This window comes from Mytilus edulis, chromosome 6, assembly GCF_963676685.1.
Source record: "Mytilus edulis chromosome 6, xbMytEdul2.2, whole genome shotgun sequence".
Taxonomy (NCBI): domain Eukaryota; kingdom Metazoa; phylum Mollusca; class Bivalvia; order Mytilida; family Mytilidae; genus Mytilus; species Mytilus edulis.
This window is the reverse complement of record NC_092349.1, coordinates 20,865,618-20,880,040: the sequence shown is the minus strand read 5'-3', so window position 1 is coordinate 20,880,040 and position 14,423 is coordinate 20,865,618. Positions and strand designations below refer to the sequence as shown.

The 14,423-nt window shown below is 28.8% G+C and overlaps 1 long non-coding RNA gene across 1 annotated transcript; it reads left to right on the top strand.

Annotated features, from left to right (window-relative positions):
• The first annotated feature begins 2,268 nt into the window (after positions 1–2,268).
• LOC139527345 (uncharacterized) lies at positions 2,269–3,447 on the top strand. The gene is made up of 2 exons (XR_011665330.1): positions 2,269–2,410; positions 3,005–3,447. It is a non-coding gene; the product is annotated as an uncharacterized lncRNA (long non-coding RNA).
• Positions 3,448–14,423: the final 10,976 nt, after the last annotated feature.

Sequence of the window (14,423 nt, the reverse complement as noted above, 5' to 3'; positions counted from 1 at the left end):
GTACAATCATCAGGATTGGCTATTCTTCGTAAAATAATCTTACTTTAAGGAAAAAGATATTAAATTTTTGTACGCGTTGCCTAAAATGCAAATATTTCTTCATTTTACTAAAAATTATTGACCGCAATTGGATTTTTGTACTTTTTATACATTGTAGTTTAGAATAGTTATTTTTCATAAAGTTAAAAGAATGGCAGAGAAATCATATTGAAATTTTATTCGCATTGTAAAAAATAACCAAAATTATTCTTCTTTTTAGTAAAAATGATACTATTTTATTTGAAATCAGTTATTTTAACGATCTAGAGACAAGTCTTCTAATCAGAATTGAGATATAATGAGAATTAAAATACTTAAACTTATATTTTTGTGGAATAAGAATGCAGTTATTGATTTATTTTGATGCATATTATTAACTGTCATATGATTTCAGTACTTTTTGTACATAATAATTGGCTTTTCTTCATAAAATAATCTTACTTTAAGGAAACAGATATTAAATTTTTGTACACGTTGCCTAAAATGCAAATATTTCTTCATTTTTCTGAAAATTATTGACCACCATTGGATTTTTGTACTTTTTATAGTTTAGAATAGGTTTTTTTCATAAAATTAAAAGAATGGCAGAGAAATCATATTAAAATTTTATTCGCATTGTTAAAAATAACCAAAATTATTCTTCTTTTAATTAAAAATGATACTATTTTATTTGAAATCAGTTATTTTTACCATCTAGAGACAAGTCTTCTAATCAGAATTGAGATATAGTGAGAATTAAAATACTTAATGTTTTATTTTTGTGGAATAATAATGCAGTTATTGATCAATTTTGATACAAATTATTAACCGTCATATGATTTCAGTACTTTTTGTATTTCATGATTGGCTGTTCTTCATAGAATAATCTGACTTTTAGGAAAAAGAGATAAAATTTTTGTACGCGTTGCCTAAAATGCAAATATTGTTTCATTTTACTGAAAATTATTGACCACCATTTGATTTTTATACTTTTTATAATTGAGAATAGTTTTTTTTCATAAAATTAAAATAATATCAGAAAAATCATACTAAAATTTTGTTCGCATTGTTTAAAATAATCAAAATTATTCTTCTTTTTATCAAAAATGATACTATTTTATTTGAAATCAGTTATTTTTACCATTTTGAGACAACCCCTGCAAAATGGTGTCCTGAAAAAATCTTGTCTTTCAGGATATCCCAGGAAGTCCTGGGATATCCTGAAAAATCCCAGCACTGGTAATTTTGTAAATCCTGAAATTTCAAGTGTCCCAGGAAGTCCCATGAAGTCCTGAAATCTGTTGTCCTGATATTTCAGGAATTTCCAAGACTTTAAATTTGTTTCAGGAATTGCAGGGATATTTTAGGACTTACAATATTTGATGAACACAAGTTTATCCTGATTTTTCAAGAACTCTTAGGACTTTAGATTATTAACAGGAATTACTGGGATATTTCAAGACTTTAAAGAAATGGGTTTCTTTTCAAAACTTAGTCTTTTTTTGCAATTTGAATTCCACTTAAGTATATTTACAATTCTATTTAAAATTTAAGTTCCAAGAATTGTTTGTGCACAGTTCAACTTGTATATGATCATATTGATGAAAAATGTTAGAACACAATTTTGGAAAATGCAAAACTCACATATCACAAATCATGTCACATGCCCCAAGCCAAAATATGAGTAACAACATGAACAACACAACATGATTTTTTTTAATTAAACATTATTTATTTTCAAAGCCCAATATTAGAGACATGATCATGATCATACAACCATAGATGTAATACCCAAGATAATAGATTAAATGTAAACAGGTTAAATTATATAATTGCAAGTATCTAAATGAACACACAAATAATTTTCATGCTTTAATTCTTTATCTTTGAAATGTGAGCCAGAGTGAATGAAATGTATAAATGTGCCATCTGGTAAATACTTATTTTAGTGTAGACACTGGACAGGAAGTGTGAGGCCAAATGCAGGGGATCACATATGGCTAAATTATAAATTTTCTGCAATTACTATTATAACTTTAAACATTAAGATGGTAAATAAACAATAAATGGATATTTTTTTTATTATAATATATATATATCAAATATTCAAGATAAATTTAATTTATTCAACCAGGGAACCTTTCAAAGAAAATAGAAATTTAACTCCTTAAATAACCCCTGACACAATTAGAATTTGAACTTGGACAACAAGCAAAGATGTCGAATATATCCTAAACACAAAGTGAATGCAGATAAATGAAATTAACTAAGTTCCAACAGTTCTATATTTTAACATTATATTAATAGTGCAGATGATTTCTTCTGGTGACATGACTTTGATTTTAAGGAGCATTAATTTGATGATTTCATGCATTTTGGATAATATCTTTTGGTAAGTACAAATACATTAGATTCCACCATTTTGAATATGTGCATGTTACAATAAGAGTAAAGAAAACAGTTATAGATTGTTTACATAAGATTTACTTTCATCACAATCATAAGTAATTAGCATTTCATTGTTATAACTTATAATGAAAAATATTTAAATTGTATAGGTACAGTATGCTTTTAATAATAATATAAAAAACTTAAACATAGATCAGTGAGAAAACTCACATTAAGATATATACCACAAACAGTTTGCTGCAATATCTCTGAAATAAGTTGCTTAATTCATTAAGATACATACTTCTGGAATACTAGTACATGTTTAATTTTACAAATTTTAAATAAATGATTGAGTAGGGGGGAAAAATGCTAAAAATAATTGTCAGGAGATATTTTAAAGTCATAATGATATATCAATGAATCAAATGTCCTTAATGGTAGGGTACATTTATACACAAAATATATACATGTATGTACTCATTTAAATAAAGAAAAAAGCATGTTGACTTAAACAAATCTGACATACTAATGCATGAGATTTGGCATTTAATTTTTTTTATCAAACTTTAGATCCCAAACTTTTGTTTTGTTTCAGATTTACTGTTAAAGACCAGCAGCTCTGATTTATAAAAAAAACTATAGTGAGGGCCAAGATACATTTATGTGACCAGCTTAAACTAGTCAAGACAAGACAGCTTTTTGGAAAATTTGAGAGAATACAAGATGATAACAATGAACAAAACAGTGACTGTACTATAGAAAATAAATTTGTTTTCAAGTAATTTGATTTTAAAAATGCCATCAAATGTGCTGTGAAGAAAAAAGTCGGAAGAATGAATACTGTCTTTTCATAGATTAAAAGGATAAGAGTCCATGTTATCCCCATGGCTTTTTTTGTTGATTTTTTGGTTTGTCTTGAAATATCCCAGGACATCCCAGGAGTTCACAGGACAATATTAAAATAATTTACATGTAAACAAGTCCTGAAAAGTTTTTTAAACCTGGGACTTCTCAGGACAATCCTGGGATATTTCAGGTTTACTAGTCCTGAAAAGTCCTGAAATGTCCCAATTGGTCCTATGCTTTTAGGATCAGGATTTCCTGGGATATCCCAGGAAGTCCTGTTCCAATACTCTCCCTAAAATTCCTGAAAAGTCTTGAAATTTCATTTCAGGAAGTCCTGGGATATCCCAAGAAAATATCTCAGGAAATCCCAGGAAGTTCTTGGGATATCCTAGGATATCCCAATAGATTCTTGCAAGGGAATTCTACTAATAAGAATCGAGATATAGTGAGAATTAAAATACTTAAACTTTTATTTTTGTGGAATAAGAATGTAGTTATTGATTTATTTTGATACAAATTATTAACCGTCATATGATTTCAGTACATTTTGTATATCAGGATTGGCTGTTCTTCATTAAATATGCTTACTTTTAAGAAAAAGATATAAAATTTTTGTACGTGTTTCCTAAAATGCAAATACTGTTTCATTTTACTGAAAATTATTTACCGCCATTGGATTTTTATACTTTTTATAGTTGAGAATAGTTTTTTTTCATAAAATTAAAATAATATCAGAAAAATCATACTAAAATTTTGTTCGCATTGTTTAAAATAATCAAAATGATTCTTCTTTTTTTCAAAAATGATACTATTTTATTTGAAATCAGTTATTTTTACCATCTTGAGACAAGTCTTCTAATCAGAATTCAGATATAATGAGAATTAAAATACTTAAACTTTCATTTTTGTGGAATAAGAATGTAGTGATTGATTTATTTTGATACAAATAATTAACCGTCATATGATTTCAGTACTTTTTGTACATCAGGATTGGCTGTTCTTCAAAAAATATGCTTACTTTTAGGAAAAAGATATAAAATTTTTGTACGTGTTTCCTTAAATGCAAATATTGTGTCATTTTACTGAAAATTATTGACCGCCATTGGATTTTTGTACTTTCTATAGTTGAGAATAGTTTTTTTCATAAATTTAAAATTATATCAGAAAAGTCATACTAAATTTTTGTTCGCATTGTTTAAAATAATCAAAATATTTTTCTTTTTATCAAAAATGATACTATTTTATTTGAAATCAGTTATTTTTACCATTTTGAGACAAGTCTTCTAATCAGAATCGAGATATAATGAAAATTAAAATACTTAAACTTTTATTTTTGTGGAATAAGAATGTAGTTATTGATTTATTTTGATACAAATAATTAACCGTCATATGATTTCAGTAATTTTTGTACATCAGGATTGGCTGTTCTTCAAAAAATATGCTTACTTTTAGGAAAAAGATATAAAATTTTGGTAGGCGTTTCCTTTAATGCAAATATTGTGTCATTTTACTGAAAATTATTGACCGCCATTGGATTTTTGTACTTTTTATAGTTGAGAATAGTTTTTTTTCATAAATTTAAAATTATATCAGAAAAATCATACTAAAATTTTGTTCGCATGGTTTAAAGTAATCAAAATTATTCTTCTTTTTACCAAAAATGATACTATTTTATTTGAAATCAGTTATTTTTACCATCTTGAGACAAGTCTTCTAATCAGAATTCAGATATAATGAGAATTAAAATACTTAAACTTTTACTTTTGTGGAACAAGAATGTACTTATTGATTTTTTTTTGATACAAATTCTTAACTGTCATATGATTTCAGTACTTTTTGAACATCAGGATTGGTTGTTCCTCATAAAATAATCTTACTTGAAGGAAAAAGATATTAAATTGTGTACGCGTTGCCTAAAATGCAAATATTGTCTCATTTTACTGAAAATTATTGACCGCCATTGGATTTTTGTACTTTTTATAGTTGAGAATAATTTGTTTTCATAAAATTAAAATAATATCAGAAAAATCATACTAAAATTTTGTCCGCATTGTTTAAAGTAATCAAAATTATTCTTCTTTTTATCAAAAATGATACTATTTTATTTGAAATCAGTTATTTTTACCATCTTGAGACAAGTCTTCTAATTAGAATTGAGATATAATGAGAATTAAAATACTTAAACTTTTATTTTTGTGAAATAAGAATGCAGTTATTGATTTATTTTGATACAAATTATTAACCGTCATATGCTTTCAGTACTTTCTGTACATCAGGATTGGCTGTTCTTCAAAAAACATGCGTACTTTAAGGAAAAAGATATTAAATTTGTGTACGCGTTACCTAAAATGCAAATATTTCTTCATTTTACTGAAAATTATTGACCGCCATTGGATTTTGTACTTTTTATAGTTTAAAATAGTTTTTTTGTTCATAAAATTAAAGGAATATCAGAGAAATCATACTAAACTTTTATTCGCATTGTCTAAAAAAAACAAAATTATTCTTCTTTTTATTGAAGATGATACTATTTTATTTGAAATCAGTTATTTTACCATCTTGAGACAAGTCTGCTTATTAGAATTGAGATGTAATGAGACATAAAATACTTAAAATAAATGATTGCATTACTTTTTGTCCATCAGGATTGGTTGTTCTTCATAAATTATGTTTACTTTAAGGAAAGAGATATTATGTTTTTGTGCGTGTTGGCAAAAATGCAATATTTCTTCTCATATTGGAAAATATTTTAATATCAATTGCAATCAGTTGTTATAAATGATTTTCATATGTTTTTTGTAGAAAATGTGAATTATTCAAGAATAAATCTGCTTATTTCTTTCTTTTTAAGGAATATATTTATGTTTACCACCATTGGAATTTTGTACTTTTTATTGTTTAGGAGTAGTTATCTTTTTTATTAAAAAAAAGACTATCAGGAAAATATTATGTAATGTTGTTTGCATTGTTTAAAATTATTTCTATTTCTTGTTAAAAAATACAGCAGTTATTTTTGTAATTTGTTATTTTAAATGCACCTGATTATGATAAGTTTTTTTTAAGAATTTTATGATGATAAGGATACAAAAATTTAAAATATTGAAATAAATAGACTACATTTTTCAATAACTGATTCTTTCATTTTGTTTTTCCCGAGAATGTTTGGAAATTAATAAAATAAAAATCGCGATGTAGACAGCGTTTTAGAACTCGCCGGTTGTGAAAATATATAACCTAAATAAAACGAAAAAGACCATTCTTTAATGATGATATTTTAATTTGGATTTTATCTGTACATTTCTTTTCATTTCAATTCATAAAACTTTGCTAAATAATTAATAAACAAAATGTATCATTGAACGTTCGATTTTCAAGAGTCGCCATTTTAATTAGATTAAACGAAACTAAGATTCCGTAATTTGTATTAATTTATCATTTGACGTATTAAAGTTCAATCCGTCATCAAGGTCGATCGGTACTATCCGTCCGATCAGTCCGATCAGTCAATTACTTTTACTATAAGTCAGACGGATTGCTGACGTGAGTTTGACGCGAACTTGACTGATTGGTGACTGATCGATGACCGCTGACTGATCGCTGAAATAGTAACGCCTAAGGTTGCAAGTACTGTAGTCTGAGAACATAGTATTGTTTGAATTTAGTACAGTAATATGTAAGTTTCTTAAATTGTCTCTAATTAACTTTCATGTTTAAAAGTGCATTGCTTTATTATAACAACTTTATAGAAGTTTAAATGATAGTTGTCAGCTTAAGAACAATCTGGAGCTACCTTTTAAAAAAACTGGCTTTCATAATAAAACCAGCATTTATAAAAGCTGAACTTCAACTGTTTTATCTAAAATTATGGATTTGTATTGCAAATGAGAAATTTGTGATATCTAAACATGGTTGGCTTTAGGAAAGTGTTGTTTTAACGCAAGATATGTCAAAAAAGTATCGGCACATATTATAAGACTAAATATTTCATAATCTGATTGCAAATATTGGACCAACATGACAGGCATGGCAAAATTCGTTTATACAACCAGAATGGTATGTTTAAACTGACACCTTGCAGGAATTGAGTCATAATGTACTGAATAAACGAACATTTATTAATTATTTTCAACTATAAATGTAAAATTTAATAGATAATCGTTCAAATATTCAATATTAAATAAGGTGTCAAAATTACCTTTGTCGCCGGTCTATATATTACAGTGTACCCAATTTATCTATTAACAAAATCACAATTTCCGCCGTAGAGGGTCACCTTAGAAATATCGTCACAATAATATCTTCTTTCACCGTATATCTAATACAATTTGACTAATATATGAAGTGTTACAATAAAGCCATATGTACACAAGTTGGATCAACAAAACTGACATTTTGATATATGAATGAGCTTTATATATAGAACTGACTAAAAACATTTGTTTTTTGTTTGAATAATCTCAAAGCAAGTTTATCGTTTTCTATTAAAAAACAGACCTTTATATTGATAAAATTATAGCCCTTACATGTTAAATCATGTTACATGACCCAGAAGCTAGGGATTGTTCTCTTTTTTGCCACTAGGAAACATGAGATATTAAGTATATTTAAATAATAATAAAACATACTGTGTTGTTAGTTATATAGAGGCATTTTTTGTGTAGCTTGCAGTTTTTTTTGCCGAGATCACAAGAAAGCACAGCAAGATATAACGGCTTCCTTATGGGTTTTCGATAGGACAAACACACCGCAGTAACAATGTTCAACAACAATATATGAGTTTTAATTACCAGGAAGAGTAAATATAAGAAATTCTTAACAATTTAAGCTACATATATGCATATTACTCTGCATATAGGGCTTAAGGTCAACTATATTAAAAAAAAAAATTGATGCTGAGTCAACATAGTTAAGGCCCAAATATATTCTAAGTCTTCATGAAACAATTATACAACTTTTTTTTAAGTTACTTTATTAAAATCTCTGATGACTTCTAATTCTACATTTTCTCCGATTCACCCAATATAGTATTGGCTATGAATAAAAAGTCAAATCACAAAAATACTGAACTTAGAGGAAAATCAATTCGGAAAGTCCATAATCACCTGGCAAAATCAAAACACAAAACGCATAAAAAACGAATGGACAAGAACTGTCATATTCCTGACTTGGTACAGGCATTTTCAAACCTGGTTTTATTGCGCTAATCCTCTCACTTTGATGACAGTCTCATCTAATTCCGTTATATTTACAATGATGCGTTAACTAAACAGACACAATAAATAAAATAGTCAAAATATGGGTACAGCAGTCATTATTGTTGAAATTTTAAAAGGAACAATTTAACAGAACACAAAAGAAACATCTATCTACAAACACATTCATTGATTTGCGTGTATGACGTCAGAAAATTGTATACGTCACATATATTTGTCGTTCAATATACATAAGACAATTGTAAAATTTCACATAGGCAATGTTAACATACAGGGTTAAAAAATGAAAAGTATGTAAGAATACATTTCAGAAATAGACCGAGATTTAAAATAGTCCAAAAGTTATATAGAATTCATAAGAATCCACAAATAGTTAATTCCACTGCGCGATGGAATGATTTTGACGTTTGTAGTTCAACGTATTTTGTAATTCATAATATAAATATATCATAATGACATGCAATAGAACAGTATCATACTGACGGGATCCTTTAAAGTACAGAGTCATGTTATAAGAACCAAAGAAATACAAAAAGTCGCATATACAAAACACACCACCAAAAATGAAAGACAATACAAACACATTGACGGGATGTATAAGTAATGTAACGTTAAACGGATATCACATAAAACAATCCAACAGTAAAAGTAATATTAATAATAGAACAGTGCTTGTCCGTTTTTTTGATGTGTTTGATTTGAATAATATAGCTGCCCTAGAACAGTTTAGAACCGTTAAATTTAAATTATGTGTATGACAAGTTAGCTTATCTAAAATCGAGGCATTATAGAGGCGGGAATTTTTATGCGTCATTTAAAACGATGGACTTATATTGATAGTAAATGTTTTGATACCTAGCATGATTGGCTAAAAACATCAAAGATTAGTATAAACTTAGGCAACATTATTCAATCGCGTAGTGGAATGAACTATTTCTGGATTTTTTTAAATTCTATTGAACTATTTTAAATCTCAGTCTAGTTCTGAAATTAATTCTTATATACTTTTGATTTTTTAACCCTGAGTGCTAACATTTCCCATGTGAAATTTTGAAATTGTTTGTATATACATTGAACGACAAATATATGTGACGTATAAAATTTTCTGACGTCAGACACGCGAATCAATGAATATGTTGGTCGATAGATGTTTTTATGTTCTGTTAAATTGTTCCTTTTAAAATTGTTATACAATGATGACTGCTGTACTCATATTTTGACTATTTTATTTATTATGTCTGTTTAGTTCATGCATCATTGTTAATATAACGGAATTTGACGAGACTGTCACCTAAGTGAGAGGTTTAGTGCTATAAAACCAGGTTTTATCCACCATTTTCTACATTTGAAAATGCCTGTACCAAGTCAGAAATATGACAGTTCTTGTCCATTCGTTTTTTATGTGTTTTGTCATTTGATTTTACCATGTGATTATGGACTTTCCGATTAGATTTTCCTCTGAGTTCAGTATTTTTGTGATTTTACTTTTTGCAACATATCATAAAGGCTGACCATGTTTCTACTTAGACTTCACCGTTCAGTCAAGTTCCAGTCAAACAGTAACGCCTAAGGTTGCAAGTACTATGCTATTTACTAGTATACAAGGGAAAGGATTAGAGTCAGCATCTCTTTTAATAATTAATAGTTTTACCACAACCAATATAAAACCTATAGTTCGATATAGTATTGACGCTTACTTTATGTAATATGTGCATGTCACTTCTTTTTATCATAGTCGCTTCTTTGATATCATAAGGATCACAAACTTTATTGTGTTACTCCTCTTCAAAAGCGACAACCATTGAGTGGACTGACGTAAAATAAGTCTTTGTGGTCAAAGCAGTTTCACGCGCGTGAAACTGGTAACAGATAGCTGGTAAGAAGAGGAGACGGATACCAACAGGACGTTCTAACTGACAAGTAAAACATAAACTGGCAACACTATTACTAAAACAGAAAAAAGACACCAAACAAACGTTCCCAAAACACAACATAGATCACTAAAAACTGAGCATAACGAACCCCACCAAAAACTTGGGATGATCTGAGGTGCTTCATACGACCCTGTTCCAAATGTATGTTGCTCATGTAAGTATTAACCCAGTAATAAGTTTAATTCGGTAGATATGATATATAATTACCATCGTTCCATATTTCGACCTTTTTTTTTTAACAAAATATATTGTTTTACACAGAGTGATTTTACTTATTTAATGAGGTCTGATTTTATAACAATTTATTGTAGTCTTATATGATTAAAGAAGGAAGTGCCCCTAAAAACACTACTACAGTTTTGGAACAAGGCGATTCATCTCAAAAGACGTCTGAAAACGAAGGAGGTAAGATATATTACAACATCTACCTATTAGTGATTAGTTAATATATTTATTCGTTAATTAATGTTGTCTTTGCATATATACCGAGAGGTAATTGTATTGATTTCACAGACGCTGTCGAACTGCAGAAACTAATAATACAAACTATATGTCGCATATGTTTTATGTACGCCTATGGAAATATATATTAGTCAACGCTTTCCATTGTTTGGTGGCACATGATATTTTTAAAACACAATCATCCCAATCCATTTCGAAAAGTCAGGAGTCTGATTGACCTAACGATATTATTCTCAAATGAAGACATAGTTGACCTTCCGGAATTTAAAAACCAAATACGTGTTATCACTTGTTTTCTTTCAAAAAGATGGACAGGATAGGCAAAGATAAATACAACTTATTATTGCCGGTTTAAATGATTAGACGTTAAGTGGTTATACCTAAATGTTGCATTGTCCATTGAAGACGATTAATTATTGTCACTCCATTTTCAAAACGTCATTAATAAGAATTACATTTAAGTCTTTCAAAAAAAGCCCAAAAGGATAAAAAATTAAATTTTGGAATTTAAAAACTTCCATACTGATTAATCCTCACCACATCAAATGTGGCAACCAGAGATCATGGTTGTGAAGTCGTTGATATGAATACGAATTTAAAAAAATCAAACGTGTGTGAACATTTATGCAACATCTATCTTCAAAGGCAAACATAGTGTCAAATCTCTAATCAATATTATTTTGATTTTTTTTACGAATTTTATCATAATTGTTCATCATTGTGGCAACCGAAGGATGAGAGTTTCAATATGCATTAACGGCTGCATCAAATTGATCAACCTGTATGGGTTTTTACCAACATCCAAATATAAAATCAAACGTTTCTGACTTACATTTTTGGTTGTTTTAGAAATAGGCCTGTTTTTAAATATACTAATCACTAATTATCGCTTTATGTTAAATCTTAAAATATAGCTTTGAAAGAATCTATGCAATGGACATTATTAAAATTTTTGAGACGCCGTACATATTTTAATTTGTGAAACATTTTGTTGAGATACACAATTTGTAATTAAATAGTGTATTTATTGTGAACTGAAATCAATTTGGTTGCATTGTTTTCGAACCGTAAAGATAAAATAATGCTTTAGGTATAATATATAAAATTAACCTTAATTTAGTAATATTAAATTGATTCCTCGTAAATTGACATATGAATTACACAAAACAATAAACTAATGATGATTCTTAAACAATGTTTTAGTAAATCAGGATTTACTTCCATTTGCTGGTACGTCTGAAGATTTCCTCATTTTACTGTCCGATGGAACATATGAATCGTATGAAAATAGAGTTTTTCTTTGTGGAAGTTGTGCATGTGGAAAATCCACCCTTGCAAGTGTTCTCATTGGTAGTCCAATACCACTTACATGGAAATCAACAGATGGGTTGGTCATACACTTTGGACGAAACGGTATCAACTTGGAAACTTATGATATGGTTCCCTTAAAAGAAGGTAATACAAATTGCCATAAAAGGTCGATATTATTAAATAATATACAGAATTCAAAGATTTGACTATTATTAAGTTTGACAACGAGCATCATTAAAGTGCTATTTATTGTCGAGATAAGAACTTTGAGCAGAAAACTAAGAACCGTTAATGTTTTTACTTCCACTGGTTCATTACCTCTGTTGGTAGACTGTAAGTCACTGTGGGTATCACCAGCTTGAAACATGTAGTAAGGATTTAAAAAGGTTAACAAATACCCCCATTTTATTCATAGTTTATATTTTGCTGAGTGTTTAGTTTTATATGTTGTGTTTTGTATACTGTTTGTTTTTGTGTTTTTGTGTTTTTTCGTTTTTTGTCATGGCGTTGTCAGTTTATTTTCGACTTATGAGTTTGAGTGTCCCTTTTGTAACTTTCACATCTCTGATACATCTATAGAATATGCGTATTGCTATCAAATATATGCTTTTAGGAACAGTTATCAACCGTTAGCGTTATATGCATATTTGTATTGAATGTGCGTTTTTATCATATATAATACATTTTCTTTGAATGAAAAGCTTAATGCTGTTTTCTATGGAAAAAAATATGAAGAAATGAATCTCAACAATATACCAATATTCTTCCTAAATGTATTTTCATTAAAATCGAAATATCATGTGAAAAGAGTGACCGGTACATTATTTATGATGTTCATTCTTCGGTAAATTTAGCCACTACGGTAAATTCAGTATTGTTCAGACATTTCGCTTGCAGTAAATTTTTAATAACTTGATTTATACGGTATCGGTTTTTTCAATTGTTGAATGTTGTAACATGGCCATAATTGCTAACCTAATAGTAATTTGATTATGAAGGTGAGTTGCCTCAATGGCAATCAAATCTAATCGTCTCATCTTTTTTATATATCGAATGCACATTGTTCGTTATAAGGGTCTTGATTTATATTAGCATATTACATCAATTTAAATAGAAATTGCATCGAGAAAAAACAACCTTTCAACGCACAAACATAAATACATATTTAGGACAAAATTTGTTTTTCAACAAATCAAGGTTAAACATCAAATGCCCTTACCAATATTTATTAAAGACAACCAATGTAGACATTTTTGTCACGAGTATCACTAAAGATATAAAATTTGTTGAGTGCGCGATGGGGGTCATTGGTGCTTTACTGTTTTAACTTGTTTTTAGATATAAGTTCCATTAGTGTACTTTAAACGTGAGACTAAATATACCACAGGGATATTCAAACTCATACATCGAAAGCACACTGACAAGGCGATAGCAAAATAGGAAAATCTACAATAAGTCAAACAACAGTACACAAACCACAACATAGAACACTTTGGACTAAGTAATACGAACCCAAACAAAACACGGAGATTATCACAGGTGATCTACAGCTCAGATAAGTTCGAATCCGGTGATAAGTATTAATCGGTCGGTCAATGTTAAGCAGTAATTTAAGCAGCAATTTATTCTTTGACACCTGACATGTTCTGATTAATAGTCTAAACTACAAACCTTTGTTGTTTCTCTTTCTTCGTTTTTTAAGCATTGCATATTCAACTGTTAAAGAACAATTATATTCTGTATAACTCAGTTTCCTGATAATGAAGGATTTACAATGATAATTATGTTTTACAGAAGACAGAGGTCATAATGTTATGACAAAGTTAATTATCGGAAAACCAAATCTTGAAATACTTACACGTCCAAGCGCTGATACAAAACAGGAGCTGTGTATTGCGCAAGTCTCGACGGATCTTTCAAAATCAAATCTACAAACTAAAAAGAAAAATACAAGTTTCAATTCAAAAGCTTCTGTAAAACCAGAGGCTTGCGTTAGCCAATTTAAACACTCACAGAGTGACAAGACCACCACACCTGAAATAAAAAAGGCTGCATCGATTAGTCTGCCTCAGTTGAAAAAAATTGAAGCATATGCAGTACATGACGACATTTTGAAAGAAGTAAAGAGTGGTCAATACAAAATTAAAATTGCACCTTCAGATTTAGTTGACTTTGGTGGTCAGCGATCATATGACATGACCCATCAGTTATTTGTTCAGCACGGTGGAACATTTGTTGTGATGTTTGA